Source organism: Pseudophryne corroboree, chromosome 10 (genome assembly GCF_028390025.1).
Source record: "Pseudophryne corroboree isolate aPseCor3 chromosome 10, aPseCor3.hap2, whole genome shotgun sequence".
Classification (NCBI taxonomy): domain Eukaryota; kingdom Metazoa; phylum Chordata; class Amphibia; order Anura; family Myobatrachidae; genus Pseudophryne; species Pseudophryne corroboree.
The window spans coordinates 271,568,059-271,590,593 of record NC_086453.1 but is presented as its reverse complement, the minus strand read 5'-3'; positions in this window follow the sequence as shown (position 1 = coordinate 271,590,593).

Sequence of the window (22,535 nt, the reverse complement as noted above, 5' to 3'; positions counted from 1 at the left end):
CTATGCGGCGTGTGCATAAAGGGCCGCGTTGCGATGACAACAAAGGCACTTGTGGCTCGGTGCTTGGACCAGTGTCTCATGTGACCGCCGTGCTGTTAGAAAAAAGTGTGAAAAAATAAGTGCGCAGCGTGTGCTGTCTAGGTACCTGGGAACCACTACTCTGCCGTGGGGCTCGATGGGTGTCAGGTGCAGGGGGATAGATGGATATATCAGAACCTGGTGGATGCCAAAATACTCTAAATATGTCAAGACATACAATTAGGGCTGATCCAGAGTATAGAGAATGGCAATTAATGCCTCCTATCTGGTAAAATGACCCGAAGTGCGAATCCCGGGAGGGATGTGGGTCAAAATCCCTTTAAATTGAAACATGCTTCCACCAGGTGCTGACAGCTGCAGGTGTGTGGGTGAAATGACAATAAACTGGAGCTGCCAACTATTATCTATAATGTGGGGTAACTCTGGCTAACTGGGCAGACCTGGGGCATAGATCTGAGTTATATGAAAATGTTCCATGAGAATTTTTCATTCAGCCCTCCTGGGCTGATGGTGCCCAGTTCGAAGATCCATTTGGATTCAATGTGCAGTAGTCTCCGATCTCTGTCTCCTCCTCTGATGCTTCGGGGTACGTGATCGATGATCAGATGTCTCAAGTCATTCAGAGAGTGGCCCTTTAGGGCGAAGTGCCTTGCAACGGGTTGTTCAGATGGTTTACCTAATAGGGCCTGCTTAATCGCCGACCTATGGAGAGCCATCCTCTCTCTGAGCGTCCTGATGGATTTGCCCACATACATTAGGTGACACGGGCAAGTGAGTATATACACTATATGAGTAGTAGTGCATGTGACCACGTGCCTGATCTGATAGGACTTCTCTTTGTGCGGATGTTTAAAAGAAGACCCTGTGATCATATTGTTGCAAGTAGTGCATTTGGGGCACTTGTGACACCCTGGGGCCTTTGAGAATAATGTGGAAGGTCGTTGTAGTTCTCTTTGAAACCCCGTGATGTCTGAATGCACTACGATGTCTCTAATGCTTTTGCCTCTGGTGAAGCATAGCATCGGGCGTCTCTCTTTGAACGTGGGGAGTTTTGCGTCTGAGGCTACTAAGGGCCACAGGGCTCTGGCCGCCCTCTGGATGACTGGGCTTGCTGTACTGAACTGATTCACAAACGGTATAACTGCCTGGTTCTTGCGTTCAGTAGGTTTTAATAATGCTTCCCTTGGTATCGCCATGATCTCAATCTTCTGTGCCTGGAGCTTTTGGTGGTTGTAACCCCGTTGGATAAATTTGTCAATCAGGACATCTAGTTCTCGGTCCAAGGTAGAGCGGTCACTGATGATCCTGGAGGCCCTGATCATCTGGGACCTAGGTAGCCCCTCCTTCAGTGGTCTAGGATGGTGACTGTTGGCCCTTAATAGAACATTCTTGTCTGTGGGTTTTGTAAACAGGCTGGTGCTTAGAGTTCCTTCCTTAATTGTTATCCTAACATCCAGATAGTTTACAGATTCACTACTTATGTTGTACGTATATTTAATGGTAGAGGGTCTACTGTTGGTTTCCTCTATCAGTCGTTCGAATCGCGTTCTGTCACCAGTCCAGAGTAGGAACAGGTCGTCTATGTATCTGACGAATAACAAGATATTTTTCGCTACGTCCTGGTCCTCAAAAAATACATTCTGTTCTTCCTGGAACATGAAGACATTAGCAAATGATGGGGAGACATTGCTCCCCATCGCACAACCTGTTCGTTGTTGGAAAAAGGCGCCGTTAAACATAAAGTAGTTCCTCTTTAGGGTGAAGGTAAGGAGTTGCATGAAAAGCTCTATGTCAAGAGTGTCCATCTTTTCTTTGGTCAGAAAATTATGCATGGCCAACAGGCCTTCCCGGTGGGGGATGCTTGTGTATAAGCTCTTTACGTCAATCACACACAACCATGTCCCTAGGGGGACCCGTCCTATATTGTTGATCCGCTCCAGAAAACTGGTGGTATCCTTGATATAGTTGTGGTGTTTGACGATCAAGGGCTGCAATATTCCATCCAAGAATGTAGAAATGGGTTGGAAGATGGACTCCCTAGCGGCTATGATAGGCCTGCCAGGCGGAGATTTTGCGTTTTTGTGGATTTTAGGTACCACAAAGAAGAGGGGAACACGTGGGTGATCCTGCTTGAGAGCTTCATACAATTTTCCTGTGAGTTGATTATTGGACTTCGCCCGGTCTAGCAGCTGTGCCAGTTCATGCTGGTATTCGGCCGTAGGGTCGTGGGGCAATGCCTCATAAGTCTCTGGATCAGCCAGTTGCCCCTCAATTTCCTTGATGTAGTCCGAGAGGTTGAGGATGACTAGACCCCCTCCCTTATCCGCTGGTCGGAAGACCACATCCCTATATGCCCCCAGTTGTTTAAGGGCTATTCGCTCTGCCTTAGACAGATTACGGTGCATGACGGGAGTCGCCGCGGTGTATTTGGTGACTGAATCGTCCAGAAGTCTGGTGAATGCTTGTATGGACGGATTGGATGAAGGTGGATCGAAGGTTGATTTGTGACGGGTCTGATAGAAACTATCACAGAAAGAGACACTTGATGAATCTTGTGGATTGGACTGTTGAAAGTATTCTTGCAATCTCAATTTTCTTGAGAAGCGGTGCAGATCAATTTGCCACTGAAATTTGTTGAATGGGTTGGTGGGCACGAAGGAGAGACCCTTCTCCAGAACTCTCAGTTCTATATCCGAGAAGGATCTGCTGGACAGGTTGAAGATTAGGGATTCTTTTTGGCTGCACGCGCTTTTAATTCGCGCGCACTGCTTGCCCCTGCGGGTGGGCGCCCTCTTCTGCCTTGTTCTGCCGGGGTGACCGCTGATGCCCCTAAAGGGACCGGTTGTACCCGGGAGGACCCTTCCGAATCAGGGAAGACGCTTTCGCTGTCGCTATTTGAAGTGCCGGCAGTGAATGATTTTTGTTCCCGCCGTCTTCTCCAACTCTGTCGCCCTCTGGCATTGTAGGTGGTATTATGTCCTCCCTCGCCGCCCATCAGCCATCTGTATACTTTATTCAAGTCATAGTCTTCTCTGACTATTTGTTGTTTATTGCGCTTGAATTTGATTAAGTCTCTCCTATAGTCCTCACATTGTTTTTGCAACTTAGATAGCCACTCTTGGTTGCTGTCGGCTTGCAATACAGGTTTGTGATCGGTCTCTATCTTGAAGATTTTTTCTCTGGTCAGTCTCAATTCTCGACCCGATTCCTCCACAACCAGCAAGATTAAGTCGAGGCTGCACTTATTGAGTATGCCTACCCACTTTTTGCAGAACTCAGGGTTGTACCGCCCGATGGTGGGGACGTTCCTTACCCTGAATCCTCGTGGGATCAGTTTCTCACGATGATACTCCGACAAAGAAATGCCGTGTAATAGATAATCGCATTCTCTGCGTTTTAGTTTGAGAAGTTGATAATAAACATCCTCAATGCCCCCTGTGCGTTCGGATGCACCTAGTTGTTCTGTGAATCGGAGGCGCTCTGCGTCGTCGTCAGTGAAACTGAAGGATTCTCCCAGTACGGAAGGTATCCCTCTGCATCCCGGTATGTCCTCATCTTGCCTTAAGGTGAATGTGGATTCCATAATGGGTGCGTGCAGGTCTTTCAAGTGAGTGCCTGGTGCTGAGGTGTCCCCCGCTGTGTAGGTGATAGTGGAACTCCACCCGGACAAAAGGGAGCGGTATATAAATCAAGTTGAAGTGAAGAAGCTTTTTTAGGGGGGAGGTGCCTTGGCCCCGGCTGGCGGACAGTGCGACCTGTGCTCACCAAAATAGCATATGGATCCCAAATAGGTCTGGCACTCTCCCGGCTGGCTTGAAGATACCCCGGTGCCCTCAGTAAAAGTTATGCAGAAGTCCAAAAGACACAGCGGCACTCGAGGATTTTCGTGAAGTAAATGAGGTTATATTTCAAAAAAGTTACAGATAGCCAACGTTTCGGGGCTTACATGCCCCTTTGTCAAGGTGTATAACGTGAGTGTGTGTAAAAGCTTACCTTATATCCCCGTGGAGTTCATCGCGGTGCAGGTGTGCGGACGGAGCCGTCGGACTTCCGGTCGCGGCTCTGTGACGTCAAACGAGTAGTGCCGGTTGCTATGGTGACCGTGACGCCAGTAGCTTCAAAAGTGCCTATGCGGCGTGTGCATAAAGGGCCGCGTTGCGATGACAACAAAGGCACTTGTGGCTCGGTGCTTGGACCAGTGTCTCATGTGACCGCCGTGCTGTTAGAAAAAAGTGTGAAAAAATAAGTGCGCAGCGTGTGCTGTCTAGGTACCTGGGAACCACTACTCTGCCGTGGGGCTCGATGGGTGTCAGGTGCAGGGGGATAGATGGATATATCAGAACCTGGTGGATGCCAAAATACTCTAAATATGTCAAGACATACAATTAGGGCTGATCCAGAGTATAGAGAATGGCAATTAATGCCTCCTATCTGGTAAAATGACCCGAAGTGCGAATCCCGGGAGGGATGTGGGTCAAAATCCCTTTAAATTGAAACATGCTTCCTAGAGATGAGCGGGTTCGGTTTCTTTGAATCCGAACCCGCACGAACTTCACTTTTTTTTCCACGGGTCCGAGCGACTCGGATCTTCCCGCCTTGCTCGGTTAACCCGAGCGCGCCCGAACGTCATCATGACGCTGTCGGATTCTCGCGAGGCTCGGATTCTATCGCGAGACTCGGATTCTATATAAGGAGCCGCGCGTCGCCGCCATTTTCACTCGTGCATTGAGATTGATAGGGAGAGGACGTGTCTGGCGTCCTCTCCATTAGAATAGAGATAGATAGATTAGATAGAGAGAGATTGTGCAGAGTCGCAGACAGAGTTAGTTTACCACAGTCAGTGACCAGTGCAGTTGCTAGTTAACTTTTATTTAATATAATATATCCGTTCACTTCTCTCTGCTATATCCGTTCTCTGCCTGAAAAAAAAAACGATACACAGCACAGTCAGTCACACAGTGTGACTCAGTCTGTGTGCACTCAGCTCAGCCCAGTGTGCTGCACAGTCATCAATGTATAAATTAAAAGCTTATAATTAATTGTGGGGGAGACTGGGGAGCACTGCAGGTTGTTAGCAGGAGCCAGGAGTACAATTATATTAATTAACAGTGCACACTTTTGCTGCAGGAGTGGTGACCAGTGCCTGACCACCAGTATAGTATTGTTGTATACTACTAATATCTCTTTAAATATCAACCAGTCTATATTAGCAGCAGACACAGTACAGTGCGGTAGTTCACGGCTGTGGCTACCTCTGTGTCGGCACACGGCAGGCAGTCCGTCTGACCAGAATTGTATTATTTATTATTATATACCTACCACCTAACCGTGGTTTTTTTTTCATTCTTTATACCGTCATAGTGTCATCCTAATTGTTACGAGTATACTACTATCTCTTTATCAACCAGTGTACAGTGCGGTAGTTCACGGCTGTGGCTACCTCTGTGTCGGCACACGGCAGGCAGTCCGTCAGACCAGAATTGTATTATTTATTATTATATACCTACCACCTAACCGTGGTTTTTTTTTCATTCTTTATACCGTCATAGTGTCATCCTAATTGTTACGAGTATACTACTATCTCTTTATCAACCAGTGTACAGTGCGGTAGTTCACGGCTGTGGCTACCTCTGTGTCGGCACACGGCAGGCAGTCCGTCCGACCAGAATTGTATTATTTATTATTATATACCTACCACCTAACCGTGGTTTTTTTTTCATTCTTTATACCGTCATAGTGTCATCCTAATTGTTACGAGTATACTACTATCTCTTTATCAACCAGTGTACAGTGCGGTAGTTCACGGCTGTGGCTACCTCTGTGTCGGCACACGGCAGGCAGTCCGTCCGACCAGAATTGTATTATTTATTATTATATACCTACCACCTAACCGTGGTTTTTTTTTCATTCTTTATACCGTCATAGTGTCATCCTAATTGTTACGAGTATACTACTATCTCTTTATCAACCAGTGTACAGTGCGGTAGTTCACGGCTGTGGCTACCTCTGTGTCGGCACACGGCAGGCAGTCCGTCCGACCAGAATTGTATTATTTATTATTATATACCTACCACCTAACCGTGTTTTTTTTTTCATTCTTTATACCGTCATAGTGTCATCCTAATTGTTACGAGTATACTACTATCTCTTTATCAACCAGTGTACAGTGCGGTAGTTCACGGCTGTGGCTACCTCTGTGTCGGCAGTCGGCAGGCAGTCCGTCCATCCATAATTGTATTATTATTATAATATATACCACCTAACCGTGGTTTTTTTTTCATTCTTTATACCGTCATAGTGTCATACTAGTTGTTACGAGTATACTACTATCTCTTTATCAACCAGTGTACAGTGCGGTAGTTCACGGCTGTGGCTACCTCTGTGTCGGCAGTCGGCAGGCAGTCCGTCCATCCATAATTGTATTATTATTATAATATATACCACCTAACTGTGGTTTTTTTTGCATTCTTTATACCGTCGTCATAGTGTCATACTAGTTGTTACGAGTATACTACTATCTCTTTATCAACCAGTGTACAGTGCGGTAGTTCACGGCTGTGGCTACCTCTGTGTCGGCAGTCGGCAGGCAGTCCGTCCATCCATAATTGTATTATTATTATAATATATACCACCTAACCGTGGTTTTTTTTTCATTCTTTATACCGTCGTCATAGTGTCATACTAGTTGTTACGAGTATACTACTATCTCTTTATCAACCAGTGTACAGTGCGGTAGTTCACGGCTGTGGCTACCTCTGTGTCGGCAGTCGGCAGGCAGTCCGTCCATCCATAATTGTATTATTATTATAATATATACCACCTAACCGTGGTTTTTTTTTCATTCTTTATACCGTCGTCATAGTGTCATACTAGTTGTTACGAGTATACTACTATCTCTTTATCAACCAGTGTACAGTGCGGTAGTTCACGGCTGTGGCTACCTCTGTGTCGGCAGTCGGCAGGCAGTCCGTCCATCCATAATTGTATTATTATTATAATATATACCACCTAACCGTGGTTTTTTTTCCATTCTTTATACCGTCGTCATAGTGTCATACTAGTTGTTACGAGTATACTACTATCTCTTTATCAACCAGTGTACAGTGCGGTAGTTCACGGCTGTGGCTACCTCTGTGTCGGCAGTCGGCAGGCAGTCCGTCCATCCATAATTGTATTATTATTATAATATATACCACCTAACCGTGGTTTTTTTTTCATTCTTTATACCGTCGTCATAGTGTCATACTAGTTGTTACGAGTATACTACTATCTCTTTATCAACCAGTGTACAGTGCGGTAGTTCACGGCTGTGGCTACCTCTGTGTCGGCAGTCGGCAGGCAGTCCGTCCATCCATAATTGTATTATTATTATAATATATACCACCTAACCGTGGTTTTTTTTTCATTCTTTATACCGTCGTCATAGTGTCATACTAGTTGTTACGAGTATACTACTATCTCTTTATCAACCAGTGTACAGTGCGGTAGTTCACGGCTGTGGCTACCTCTGTGTCGGCAGTCGGCAGGCAGTCCGTCCATCCATAATTGTATTATTATTATAATATATACCACCTAACCATGGTTTTTTTATACCACCTAACCATGGCAGTCCGTCCATAATTGTATACTAGTATCCAATCCATCCATCTCCATTGTTTACCTGAGGTGCCTTTTAGTTCTGCCTATAAAATATGGAGAACAAAAAAGTTGAGGTTCCAAAATTAGGGAAAGATCAAGATCCACTTCCACCTCGTGCTGAAGCTGCTGCCACTAGTCATGGCCGAGACGATGAAATGCCAGCAACGTCGTCTGCCAAGGCCGATGCCCAATGTCATAGTACAGAGCATGTCAAATCCAAAACACCAAATATCAGAAAAAAAAGGACTCCAAAACCTAAAATAAAATTGTCGGAGGAGAAGCGTAAACTTGCCAATATGCCATTTACCACACGGAGTGGCAAGGAACGGCTGAGGCCCTGGCCTATGTTCATGGCTAGTGGTTCAGCTTCACATGAGGATGGAAGCACTCAGCCTCTCGCTAGAAAACTGAAAAGACTCAAGCTGGCAAAAGCACCGCAAAGAACTGTGCGTTCTTTGAAATCCCAAATCCACAAGGAGAGTCCAATTGTGTCGTTTGCGATGCCTGACCTTCCCAACACTGGACGTGAAGAGCATGCGCCTTCCACTATTTGCATGCCCCCTGCAAGTGCTGGAAGGAGCACCCGCAGTCCAGTTCCTGATAGTCAGATTGAAGATGTCAGTGTTGAAGTACACCAGGATGAGGAGGATATGGGTGTTGCTGGCGCTGGGGAGGAAATTGACCAGGAGGATTCTGATGGTGAGGTGGTTTGTTTAAGTCAGGCACCCGGGGAGACACCTGTTGTCCGTGGGAGGAATATGGCCGTTGACATGCCAGGTGAAAATACCAAAAAAATCAGCTCTTCGGTGTGGAGGTATTTCACCAGAAATGCGGACAACAGGTGTCAAGCCGTGTGTTCCCTTTGTCAAGCTGTAATAAGTAGGGGTAAGGACGTTAACCACCTCGGAACATCCTCCCTTATACGTCACCTGCAGTGCATTCATAATAAGTCAGTGACAAGTTCAAAAACTTTGGGTGACAGCGGAAGCAGTCCACTGACCAGTAAATCCCTTCCTCTTGTAACCAAGCTCACGCAAACCACCCCACCAACTCCCTCAGTGTCAATTTCCTCCTTCCCCAGGAATGCCAATAGTCCTGCAGGCCATGTCACTGGCAAGTCTGACGAGTCCTCTCCTGCCTGGGATTCCTCCGATGCATCCTTGCGTGTAACGCCTACTGCTGCTGGCGCTGCTGTTGTTGCCGCTGGGAGTCGATGGTCATCCCAGAGGGGAAGTCGTAAGCCCACTTGTACTACTTCCAGTAAGCAATTGACTGTTCAACAGTCCTTTGCGAGGAAGATGAAATATCACAGCAGTCATCCTACTGCAAAGCGGATAACTGAGTCCTTGACAACTATGTTGGTGTTAGACGTGCGTCCGGTATCCGCCGTTAGTTCACAGGGAACTAGACAATTTATTGAGGCAGTGTGCCCCCGTTACCAAATACCATCTAGGTTCCACTTCTCTAGGCAGGCGATACCGAGAATGTACACGGACGTCAGAAAAAGACTCACCAGTCTCCTAAAAAATGCAGTTGTACCCAATGTCCACTTAACCACGGACATGTGGACAAGTGGAGCAGGGCAGGGTCAGGACTATATGACTGTGACAGCCCACTGGGTAGATGTATGGACTCCCGCCGCAAGAACAGCAGCGGCGGCACCAGTAGCAGCATCTCGCAAACGCCAACTCTTTCCTAGGCAGGCTACGCTTTGTATCACCGCTTTCCAGAATACGCACACAGCTGAAAACCTCTTACGGCAACTGAGGAAGATCATCGCGGAATGGCTTACCCCAATTGGACTCTCCTGTGGATTTGTGGCATCGGACAACGCCAGCAATATTGTGTGTGCATTAAATATGGGCAAATTCCAGCACGTCCCATGTTTTGCACATACCTTGAATTTGGTGGTGCAGAATTTTTTAAAAAACGACAGGGGCGTGCAAGAGATGCTGTCGGTGGCCAGAAAAATTGCGGGACACTTTCGGCGTACAGGCACCACGTACAGAAGACTGGAGCACCACCAAAAACTACTGAACCTGCCCTGCCATCATCTGAAGCAAGAAGTGGTAACGAGGTGGAATTCAACCCTCTATATGCTTCAGAGGTTGGAGGAGCAGCAAAAGGCCATTCAAGCCTATACAATTGAGCACGATATAGGAGATGGAATGCACCTGTCTCAAGTGCAGTGGAGAATGATTTCAACGTTGTGCAAGGTTCTGATGCCCTTTGAACTTGCCACACGTGAAGTCAGTTCAGACACTGCCAGCCTGAGTCAGGTCATTCCCCTCATCAGGCTTTTGCAGAAGAAGCTGGAGGCATTGAAGAAGGAGCTAACACGGAGCGATTCCGCTAGGCATGTGGGACTTGTGGATGCAGCCCTTAATTCGCTTAACAAGGATTCACGGGTGGTCAATCTGTTGAAATCAGAGCACTACATTTTGGCCACCGTGCTCGATCCTAGATTTAAAGCCTACCTTGGATCTCTCTTTCCGGCAGACACAGGTCTGCTGGGGTTGAAAGACCTGCTGGTGACAAAATTGTCAAGTCAAGCGGAACGCGACCTGTCAACATCTCCTCCTTCACATTCTCCCGCAACTGGGGGTGCGAGGAAAAGGCTCAGAATTCCGAGCCCACCCGCTGGCGGTGATGCAGGGCAGTCTGGAGCGACTGCTGATGCTGACATCTGGTCCGGACTGAAGGACCTGCCAACGATTACGGACATGTCGTCTACTGTCACTGCATATGATTCTCTCAACATTGATAGAATGGTGGAGGATTATATGAGTGACCGCATCCAAGTAGGCACGTCACACAGTCCGTACTTATACTGGCAGGAAAAAGAGGCAATTTGGAGGCCCTTGCACAAACTGGCTTTATTCTACCTAAGTTGCCCTCCCACAAGTGTGTACTCCGAAAGAGTGTTTAGTGCCGCCGCTCACCTTGTCAGCAATCGGCGTACGAGGTTACATCCAGAAAATGTGGAGAAGATGATGTTCATTAAAATGAATTATAATCAATTCCTCCGCGGAGACATTGACGAGCAGCAATTGCCTCCACAAAGTACACAGGGAGCTGAGATGGTGGATTCCAGTGGGGACGAATTGATAATCTGTGAGGAGGGGGATGTACACGGTGATATATCGGAGGGTGAAGATGAGGTGGACATCTTGCCTCTGTAGAGCCAGTTTGTGCAAGGAGAGATTAATTGCTTCTTTTTTGGGGGGGGTCCAAACCAACCCGTCATATCAGTCACAGTCGTGTGGCAGACCCTGTCACTGAAATGATGGGTTGGTTAAAGTGTGCATGTCCTGTTTTGTTTATACAACATAAGGGTGGGTGGGAGGGCCCAAGGATAATTCCATCTTGCACCTCTTTTTTCTTTTCTTTTTCTTTGCATCATGTGCTGATTGGGGAGGGTTTTTTGGAAGGGACATCCTGCGTGACACTGCAGTGCCACTCCTAGATGGGCCCGGTGTTTGTGTCGGCCACTAGGGTCGCTAATCTTACTCACACAGCTACCTCATTGCGCCTCTTTTTTTCTTTGCGTCATGTGCTGTTTGGGGAGGGTTTTTTGGAAGGGACATCCTGCGTGACACTGCAGTGCCACTCCTAGATGGGCCCGGTGTTTGTGTCGGCCACTAGGGTCGCTAATCTTACTCACACAGTCAGCTACCTCATTGCGCCTCTTTTTTTCTTTGCGTCATGTGCTGTTTGGGGAGGGTTTTTTGGAAGGGCCATCCTGCGTGACACTGCAGTGCCACTCCTAGATGGGCCCGGTGTTTGTGTCGGCCACTAGGGTCGCTAATCTTACTCACACAGCTACCTCATTGCGCCTCTTTTTTTCTTTGCGTCATGTGCTGTTTGGGGAGGGTTTTTTGGAAGGGCCATCCTGCGTGACACTGCAGTGCCACTCCTAGATGGGCCCGGTGTTTGTGTCGGCCACTAGGGTCGCTAATCTTACTCACACAGCTACCTCATTGCGCCTCTTTTTTTCTTTGCGTCATGTGCTGTTTGGGGAGGGTTTTTTGGAAGGGACATCCTGCGTGACACTGCAGTGCCACTCCTAGATGGGCCCGGTGTTTGTGTCGGCCACTAGGGTCGCTTATCTTACTCACACAGCGACCTCGGTGCAAATTTTAGGACTAAAAATAATATTGTGAGGTGTGAGGTATTCAGAATAGACTGAAAATGAGTGTAAATTATGGTTTTTGAGGTTAATAATACTTTGGGATCAAAATGACCCCCAAATTCTATGATTTAAGCTGTTTTTTAGTGTTTTTGGAAAAAAACACCCGAATCCAAAACACACCCGAATCCGACAAAAATAATTCGGTGAGGTTTTGCCAAAACGCGTTCGAACCCAAAACACAGCCGCGGAACCGAACCCAAAACCAAAACACAAAACCCGAAAAATTTCAGGCGCTCATCTCTAATGCTTCCACCAGGTGCTGACAGCTGCAGGTGTGTGGGTGAAATGACAATAAACTGGAGCTGCCAACTATTATCTATAATGTGGGGTAACTCTGGCTAACTGGGCAGACCTGGGGCATAGATCTGAGTTATATGAAAATGTTCCATGAGAATTTTTCATTCAGCCCTCCTGGGCTGATGGTGCCCAGTTCGAAGATCCATTTGGATTCAATGTGCAGTAGTCTCCGATCTCTGTCTCCTCCTCTGATGCTTCGGGGTACGTGATCGATGATCAGATATATATATATACACTATATATATATATATATATATATATATATAGAGAGAGAGAGAGAGAGAGAGAGAGAGATAAACACACACACATGCACAAACACACACCGCACAAAACTCAGCAGCCTACAGTGCACCTTTCTAGTACATCCTAAATTTTTGTGCCATGAATTCAGCAAGGTGCAGTCCAAATAGGAATGCGCATGATCATCATCAATACTCATTCTATGTTCAATTGGTAGTGAGTGGCATAATCTGTGCCAGTAAAACGTCTCCCATACAATTGCACAATTGCACAACTAGCCTAAACCATTGACATAAGGCAGGATGGATCCATGAATTCATGTTGTTTAGGGAAAATTCAGAGCCTAAAGTACCATCTGCATGATGCAGAAGAAATTGACAGAATTTATCAGACCAGGCAATGCTTTTCCAGCTTACATCTGTCCAGTTTTGGAGAGGATGTGCTCACTGCTGTGCTTTATAGTTCAAAGACTGTCACAATAGTCTAATATTTCAATTAATGATTATCAGAACAGCAAATATTGTTCCAAAGTGCAATGTAGCCATTCCATCTGCTGGAAACTGCATAATACTGATACAGTATAAATGCACGTATGTTATGGCTACAGAATGGCTACAGGTAGTGGCTGCAAATAGTACCCCCATATACAGCCAAAAAGGGCTTTGCATGAAGGGGCATGACCTTGTGGAAGTCCCCCCATTTAAATAATTATGCGGGGGCATGTCCTTGCAGGAAGCCCACCTGTTACATCACTCTGAGGGCATGCTGCGGTATAGTGTCACACTGCAGCACCCAGTTCCCTGTCACTGTTTGGTTTCACTCCCTGGAAGGGTGATACCTGGGTGTGGTCCGCACCCACCTTGTGAGGACCTTGACTACAGGATTCTGTATTTCTCCTACTTAGAAAGTTTAGAGCTACACATTACATCGAGTTCTTTGGTACTTTCGCAGTATACCAGGATCCTAATAACGTTACCTGGTTATACTTAATTTTTAGGGGTAATTCATTTAGATGTGAGGGGCAAGTTGCCGCTGTAACTTATGGCCCAATCTGGCCCGGCCACGTGGCTTTTTTTTACATTGCCTTATAAGACCGCAAACAAAAATCTGCGAGTCCAGAGGTGGACAGAGGTCCGTAGGTGCAACATATAGCTGCGCTTGCTCTTGGTCAAGAGTAATTTGTGGCTAATTAAGTTGACCCCTAGTGTTTGTTTTCATTGTTTCATTATAAAATGAGTATGTACAAGAAATTACCTTTTTCTGGACTATCAGGCATCATTTGCAGAACTAGTAAATTGACCATCAACCCTACCAGAAATATAACACGCTGCCATGTTAGAGCATCCTGAGCAGTGGAAATAAGAAGCCAATGACAGGTCAGTTACGTGTTTATGACAGTTGAGCTTAGGACTGATTCATCAATGTGTCTTGGGTCTAGGATTTCTCTATGACTGAACCAATGGGTTCTTCTGGCAATAACCAGATGCACTTTTACATAATACAAACTACACTACAATGCCCTGAAGTTGTAAAATGTATCACCGTTCTGTAGCAGTAAATATACAGATGCGCAACTTGAACTACTGCTTGCAGGGAACTGTGATTCCTTAGGGCTCATCCTTAGGGGCTCATTCAGGCTGGATCACAAAGAGTGATCCATCCAGAAATTTTACAATTGCCCTGTCCTATGCATGTGCCCGCATTTACTGCAGGCACCCATAGAAAATGCGAACGCTGCTGTCTGTCAATTGGGTAGATGCGTTCGCAGGGCGAGGGGGTTGGTAATGCTCCATTTCCAAGGTGAAGATGAAGCGCTGTGGGGGCAAGGTGTAAAAACGGGAGTGTCGAGGTGCGAACGGGGGGCGTGACATAGGCATGATCGGGGCGGCTGCATGACATCATATGCAGCTGCTGCAATCACTAGAATGGCGGCGGGACTCCTGCTGGTGCAGCCAAGCTGCACTGGCAGGAGGCTACCCTATTTTTAGCGATCACGATGAAATTGCAGCACAACCGCAATTTCAGCATCGTCAGGGGGATGGGGGGGGCAACGGTTAGCATGCTGGGCGGCTTTGCCCTGTGATGGGCGGCCCCCAGCATGCAATTCAAAGGATTGCAAATTCTGCTACTTAGCAGAATTTGCAATCCTTACTGAATCAGGTCCTAAGTCATCTCCAGGATAAGTCTATAGACTACTAGTTGTCATTTGTTTCTAAGAGAAGACCAAAAAGTTCAGTCTTCAGGATGCAATCTTGCTACTGAATACAATTGTCTTTTTACAGCGGTAGAACACACAACAGTGACAGGAACCCAGAGGAGCAGAACACGCTCATGACACAGTGTCCTTTACCTCAAGGAAAAAAGGCTGCACATTTCTCAGGCTGAGCCGTTTGTCAGAACCATACCTCACAGCAAAACAACAGCTGCTAAAATATAAATCAAGCTGTGAAAATGTCACTAGCAGGGACTTCCTCTACCCTCAGGAGATGTTCTTTATTCCTCACTTCTGCTTCTGGAGATGAGGTCACTAAGTCAGCCAGCTTGTAGCTAAAGTGAGTCGTAGGCACCCACAGGAATATACCCTGCAAATGTAAAGAATTGTAATGTTTTGGTCGCGCCTGCAAATACGCAGCATTGACACCCTCTCCTGAGACTGCAAGCATTGCTGTTTACCGCTAATCCTACCCTATACACAGTTTGTGTATGGGGCTAATCCTCCATATACACTGCTTATGTTCAACACTAATCCTTAGCGTTCAGTTCCTGAGCGTAGTGTTAATCTCCCATGTACCTTGCTTTCTATAAACAATGAATATTCAGTGACATGGACTGGCAAATGAAGTATAGATATATAAATTATTGTGTTAGATGAAAGTTAATTGTTCCTCTAATTCATATTTGCAGAGCAGTCAGAGCGCAAAGACCCCTGAGGATAAATAGCAGGATTACACATCCTAGTTGTCGCTCCTTACTGTATGTAAACATCATGAACAACCAGCTGTATAACCAGCTCATCAGCAGCTGTTGATGCATCAGTCTGACAGAGCTAAAATTGGAGGTTTTCTCTCTCCATCATAATTTTACTTAATCAACCAATTAGCTGTCAAAAAGAGTGTCAACTAGAGATAAGCGGCGGGCACTCTACATGTTTTGTGTTTTGATTTCGGATCTGGATCCTCGCTCGTGTTTTGGATCTAGATTGGTATTGCCAAAACCATCCTTTTGGGTTTTGGTTTTGGATCTGGATGATTTTTGAAAAAAACACAAAAACTCCTAAAATCACAGAATTTGGGGGTAATTTTGATCCTACCGTATTATTAACCTCCATAACATTCATTTCCAATCATTTCCAGTTTATTCTTATCACCTCACAATATTCTTTTTAGGCCAAAAGGTTGCACCGAGGTTGCTGGGTGACTAAGCTAAGCGACACAAGTGGGTGGCACAAACACCTGGCCCATCTAGGAATGGCACTGCAGTGTCAGAAAGGATGACAGTTTTAAAAACTAAGCCCCAAAGAGCACATTATGCAAAGAAAAAAAAGAGGTGCACTGAGGTCGCTGGTTGACTAAGCTAAGCGACACAAGTGTGCGGCACAAACACCTGGCCCATCTAGGTGTGGCACTGCAGTGTCAGACAGGATGGCAATTTTAAAAACTAGGCCCCAAACAGCACATGATGCAAAGAAAAAAAAGAGGTGCACTGAGGTCGCTGGTTGACTAAGCTAAGCGACACAAGTGTGCGGCACAAACACCTAGCCCATCATAAGAGGTGCAAGATGGAATTGTCCTTGGGCCCTCCCACCCACCGTTATGTTGTATAAAGAGGACATGCACACTTTAACAAACCAATCATTTCAGCGACAGGGTCTGCCACATGACTGTGGCTAAAATGATTGGTTTGTTTGGGACCCCACAAAAAAAGAAGCAATTAATCCCCCCACCAAAAAAAGAAGCAATTCATCTCTGTTTGCACAAACTGGCTCTACAGAGGCAAGATGTTGACATCATCCTCATCCTCCGATTCCTCACCCCTTTCAGCATGTACTGTACATCCTCCTCCTCATCACAGATTATTAATTTGTCCCCACTGGAATCCACCATCACAGGTCCTTGTGTACTTTCTGGTGGCAATTGCTGTTAAATGTCTTCCTGGAGGAATTTATAATTCATTTTGATGAACATCATCTTCTCCATATTTTCTGGAAGTAAACTCCTACGTCGATCGCTGACAAGGTGACCAGCTGCACTAAACACTCTTTCAGAGAACACACTGGAGGGGGGGCAACTTAGGTAAAAATAAAGCCAGATTGTGCAAGGGCCTCCAAATTGCCTCTTTTTCCTGCCAGTATACGTGCGGATTGTCTGACATGCCTACTTGGATGCTGTCACCCATATAATCCTCCACCATTCTTTCAATGGTGACAGCATCATATACAGTGACAGAAGACATGTCAGAAATCGTTGGCAGGTCCTTCAGTCCGGACCAGATGTCAGCACTTGCTCCTGACTGCCCTGCATCACCGCCAGTGGGTAGGCTTGGAAATTTTATCATTTTCCTCACAGCCTCAGTTGCCTTGAATCCTGGCAAAGCGAATGAAGGGCTCCATCCACAAGTCCCGCATACTTTGTGGAATCGCTCCGTATTAGCTCCTTCTTCAATTTCTCCAGCTGCTTCTGCAAAAGCCTGATGAGGGGAATGACCTGACTCAAGCTGGCAGTTTCTGAACTGACTTCACGTGTGGCAAGCTTGAAGGGTTGGAGAACCTTGCACAAGACAGAAATCATTCTCCACTGTGCTTGAGTCAGTTGCATTCCTCCTTCATTGCCTATATCACAGGTGGATGTATAGGCTTGAATGGCCTTTTGCTGCTCCTCCATCCTCTGAAGCATATAGTGTTGAATTCCACCTTGTTACCACCTCTTGCTTCAGGTGATGGCAGGGCAGGTTCAGGAGTGTTTGATGGCACTCCAGTCTTCAGTATGCAGTGGCTGAATGCTGAAAGTGGTCTACAATTTTTCGGGCCACCGACAGCATCTCCAGCACGGCCATGTCATTTTTCAAAAAATTCTGCACCACCAAATGAATTGTATGTGCAAAACATGGGACATGTTTGAATTTTCCCAGATGTAATGCACGCACAATCTTGGTGGCGTTGGGGGTAATTCTGAGTTGATCGCAGCAGAAACTTTGTTAGCAGTTGGGCAAAACCATGTGCATTGCAGGGGAGGCAGATATAACATGTGCAGAGAGCGTTAGATTTGGGTGGGTTATTTTGTTTCTGTGCAGGGTAAATACTGGCTGCTTTATTTTTACACTGCAATTTAGATTGCAGATTGAACACACCCCACCCAAATCTAACTCTCTCTGCATATGTTATATATGTCTCCCCTGCAGTGCACATGGTTTTGCTCAATTGCTAACAAACTTGAGGCTGCGATCTACTCAGAATTACCCCCCGTTGTCTGATATCACAAATCTCCAGGAGAGTCTAAGTGGGGTAAGCCATTGTGTGATGACGTACCTTAGTTTCCGTAAGAGGTTGTCAGCGGTGTGTCTCTTACGGAAACTGGTGATACACAGCTTAGCCTGCCTAGGTACGAGCTGGCATTTGTAAGATACTGCTACTGGTGCCACTGCTGTTGTTGCTGCTGGAGGCAATACATATACCCAGTGGGCTGTCACAGTCATGTAGTTCTTAGTTTGCCGTGCTCCACTTGTCCACATGTCCGTGGTTAAGTGGACACTGGGTACAACCGCATTTTTAAGGACGCTGAGGACACTTTTCTTAGTGTCCCTGTACAGTCCAGTAATCACTTTCCTAGTCAAGTGGAATCTAGATGGGATTTGTTACCAGGGACACACTACCTCCATCAGTTGTCTAAATCCCACTGCACCAATGGCGGACACCGGATGCATGTCTAACAGCAACATAGCTTTCAAGGCCTCAGTTATCTGCTTTGAAACAGGATGACTACTGTCATATTTCATCTTCCTCGCAAAGTGCTGGTGGACAGTCAATTGCTTAGTTGAAGTAGTACAAGTGGTTTTCCGACTTCCCCTCTGGGATGACGATCAACTCCCAGCAGCAACAACAGCAGCAGCAGTAGTAGGCGTACCACTCAAGGATCCTCTAGAGGAATCCCCGTTAGGAGAGGACTCGTCAGTCATGCCAGTGACATGGCCTGCAGGACTACTGACCTTACTGACTGAGGAGGAAATTGACGTTGAGGGAGTTGGTGGTGTGGCTTGCAGGAGCTTGGGTACAAGAGGAAGACGGGATTTAGGTGTCAGTGGACTGCTTACGCTATTACCCAAAGTTTCTGAACTTGACAATGACTTCTGATGAATGCGCTGCAGGTGACATATAAGGGAGGATGTTCCTAGGTGGTTTACGTCCTTATCCCTACTTATTACGGATTGACAAAGGCAACACATGGCTTGACACCTGTTGTCCAGATTTTTGGAGAAATAATTCCACACTAAAGAGGTGACTTTTTTGGTATTTTGCCCAGGCATGACAATGGGCTTATTCATCGCACAGACAACTGTCACCCCCGGTGCCTGATTTAAACAAACCACATCACCATCAGAATCCTCATTGTCAACTTGCTCCTCAGCACCAGCAACACTCATATCCTCATCCTGGTGTACTTCAACAGTGACATCTTCAATTTGAAATTCAGAAACTGGAATGTGGGTGCTCCTTCCAGCACTTGCAGAGGGCGTGCAAATGGTGCAAGGAGCCACCCCACCCGTCCAGTGTTGGGAAGGTCAGGCATTGCAATTTCCGACACACTTAGACTCTCCTTGGGGATTTGTGATACCATCTTAGAATGCACAGTTCTTTGCTGTGCTTTTGCCAGCTTAACTCTTTTAATTTTTCTAGTGGGAAGATGAGGCTTCCATCATCATGTGAAGCTGAACCACTAGTCATGAACATAGGCGAGGGCCTTAGCCGTTCCTTGCCACTCTGTGTCGTAAATGGCATATTGGCAGGGCCAGCGCTACCATTAGGCAGCTTTAGGCAGCTACCTATGAGCGCCGGCCGCTGGAGGGCGGCACCGCACAATACCGATGAAAGAATGCCTTCCTTATTTTTCCCTTAACTCACTTTTTAAAAATGACCGGGTCCTGCAGGACGCGCTGTGAGTCAGAGTGTGCACACAGTTCTCTGACACACAGCACATCCTGCAGGACCTGGTCATTCCTCAGTGGCCGTTTTCCATGTCAATCAACTTTGGCAGCATGCCCCTCCGTGCAACGCATAGGCTGTCCATCATATCAAGGCGGGAACCCGGAGCCGGATTGGTCCTGGTCGTTTGTTGCCTCTTCAGCAGAAGGGGAGACTAGAAAGGTATTTGTGGTGTGCTGTGCAGCAGTGTCGGATGGGGGGCGGATAGGGCACTGTGTGGCTGTCATCAACTTGTCCTCCATTGTTTGTAAACTCTGCATGCTGCAGTACTTTTCCGGGATCAGACATAGGTGGTCATTCCGAGTTGTTCGCTCGCAAGCTGCTTTTAGCAGCATTGCACACGTTAAGCCGCCGCCTACTAGGAGTGAATCTTAGCTTCTTAAAATTGCGAACGAAAGATTCGCATTATTGCGAAAATACATCTCTGTGCAGTTTCTGAGTAGCTCGAGACTTACTCGGCATCTGCGATCAGTTCAGTGCTTGTCGTTCCTGGTTTGACGTCACAAACACACCCAGCGTTCGGCCAGACACTCCTCCGTTTCTCCAGCCACTCCCGCGTTTTTCCCAGAAACGGTAGCGTTTTTTCACACACACCCAGAAAACGGCCAGTTTCCGCCCAGAAACACCCGCTTCCTATCAATCACATTACGATCACCAGAACGAAGAAAAAACCGTGAGTAAAATTCCTAACTGCATAGCAAATTTACTTGGCGCAGTCGCAGTGCGGACATTGCGCATGCGCACTAAGCGTAAAATCGCTGCGATGCAAAGAAATTTACCGAGCGAACAACTCGGAATGACCCCCATTGATTGATTATGTCTGCCACAGTCTGTCTGTATCGAGTGCTGAGCTGCCTGTCCGGCACTCTGCTAACGCTCACACTTCCCCGGGCAGCAGCTGCAGTGTAAATCACTCTGCAGGATACCTGGATCTCCAAACCGAAAGATATGTCCACTTACTGTGTTTCTCAGATTATTGTTTGTTTAAAATGAAAACAAATTAGCAGATAAAAATTATTTTGTGTTTATTTACATTTCTTGTCCATATTAAGCTTTTTTTCTTTTTTTTGGAGAAGTGCTGTTTGTCTGCAAACATTTGGTCAAGCAACTGTGGATGGTGTGTTCAGTGTGTAATTAGTGTTTTTTGTTTCCTGTAAGATCAGAGAGTAATGCTGGGTACACGATATCAGCTATATCTATAGACGGACCAAGCAATGTGTTGTGCATACACACTGCTTGATCTGTTGTGACTGCCATCACGAACTGGGCGGGCATTTATATGCGCACACCCAGTTCTGCTGTCAATCACCGCCGGCGTCTGCAGCAAGTGTACGGGCGGTTGGCTGACCGCCAGTACACACAGCACGATGTGCCAATAGATCGGTAGATGTATTGGCCGTCAGCTGTGCTGCAGGGCCGATATATCTATAAATGCTAATGCATACACATGGTCACTTGAAACACTGGACTTAATGTATGCATAGACAGTTACTTATCTAGATCCGCCACTGCAGCACTGTGGGGGGTGCGTGTCTATCTCATCAGTGCAGCACGAGCAGCAGCACCAGGTAACACGGGAGGGGGCAGCCTTGGGCTGGGCAGGAGTGTGACAACGCTGTCACAGAGGGTGGCTCTGTCACCCATTCTTGTGACCACGGAGCGCACATAAATACAGCCGTCCCTTGTCCCTTTCCCATGCTGCTCTGGTCTCCCTTTCTGGCCTGTACAGCAGGAGGAGGCAATCTGTGGCTCTCTATGGCTATGGTGCAGGTATTAGACCCAGGCTTACTGATGGTTACTGCACCTGGGAGCCTGAGCAGGTTGCGTATCAGGCCTACAGTATATTCTGTGTAGTCTGTGTTGTATTTTATAGATAGTAGCTCAGGTTGTAAATCTGGATGTTAGAATAGAGAGAGCCTTTTACTGCCGGCATGCTGGGCATTGCATTATTATTATCTTTTATTTATAGCTGTACAGTAACTAGAGGACAACAGACCGGGTCCTTCAGGATGCCCTGTGAGTCAGAGTCCTGTATGTACCTCAGCCAATGCTGAGGAATGGTAATGGCTGAGGTGCACACAGGACCGACTCACAGGGCGTCCTGCAGGACTCGGTCATTACTCCAGTGTCGGAACCGCTATCAGTCACCTCCTTTCCCCCAGTACTGACCAAACTGCTTTCTACCCTTGCCCCCAGCACTTTTTGCCCCTAATCCCCTGCTTGCCCTGAGTACTGCCCCAACTGCTATCTACTGGACTCCCTCAGCCTTGCGGGGAGCTGTTGGACTCCGAGGAGGAGGCCACGACTGCACCCAGGGTGGCAAGGGCTTTGTCAAACACCAGATGATCTGCCCCCCCTCCCAGCCGGCCCTGACAGGTACCAGCGACAGGGAGTCCAAGCCTGGCAGTCTCTACCCCGTGCACAAGTGCATTTTAAAAGGCAATATCCGCCCACTTTCCACCCTCACCAGAGCCACAGCATCAGCCAGAAGGACAACCACAGTCAGTGCCTCACACCTCAGCTGGCTGTCATTCATCTGACCGGGAGGAGATTTGCAGCAACAGTACCTCTCTAGTGCCTGAGAGGTGTCAGCTGGCTGTAGATGGCCAAAATAGCATGGCAAAACATTAATGTGTGTGTATATATATATATATATATATATATATATTGGGGGGGGGGGGGGGAGTCAGCTGAAGATTTGCCTAGGGTGCTGAGAAACCTTGCACCGGCCTCATATTGGCAAGTTTACGTTTCTCCTCAGACCATTTAAATTTCTCTTTTGGGGTCTTTTTACTGAACTTTGGCTTTTTGGATTCTACACGCCCTCTACTATCACATTGGGCATCGGCCTTGGCAGATGAAATTGATGGCATTTCATCATCTATGTCATGACTAGTGGCAGCAGCTTCAGCACTAGGACGAAGTGGTTCTTGA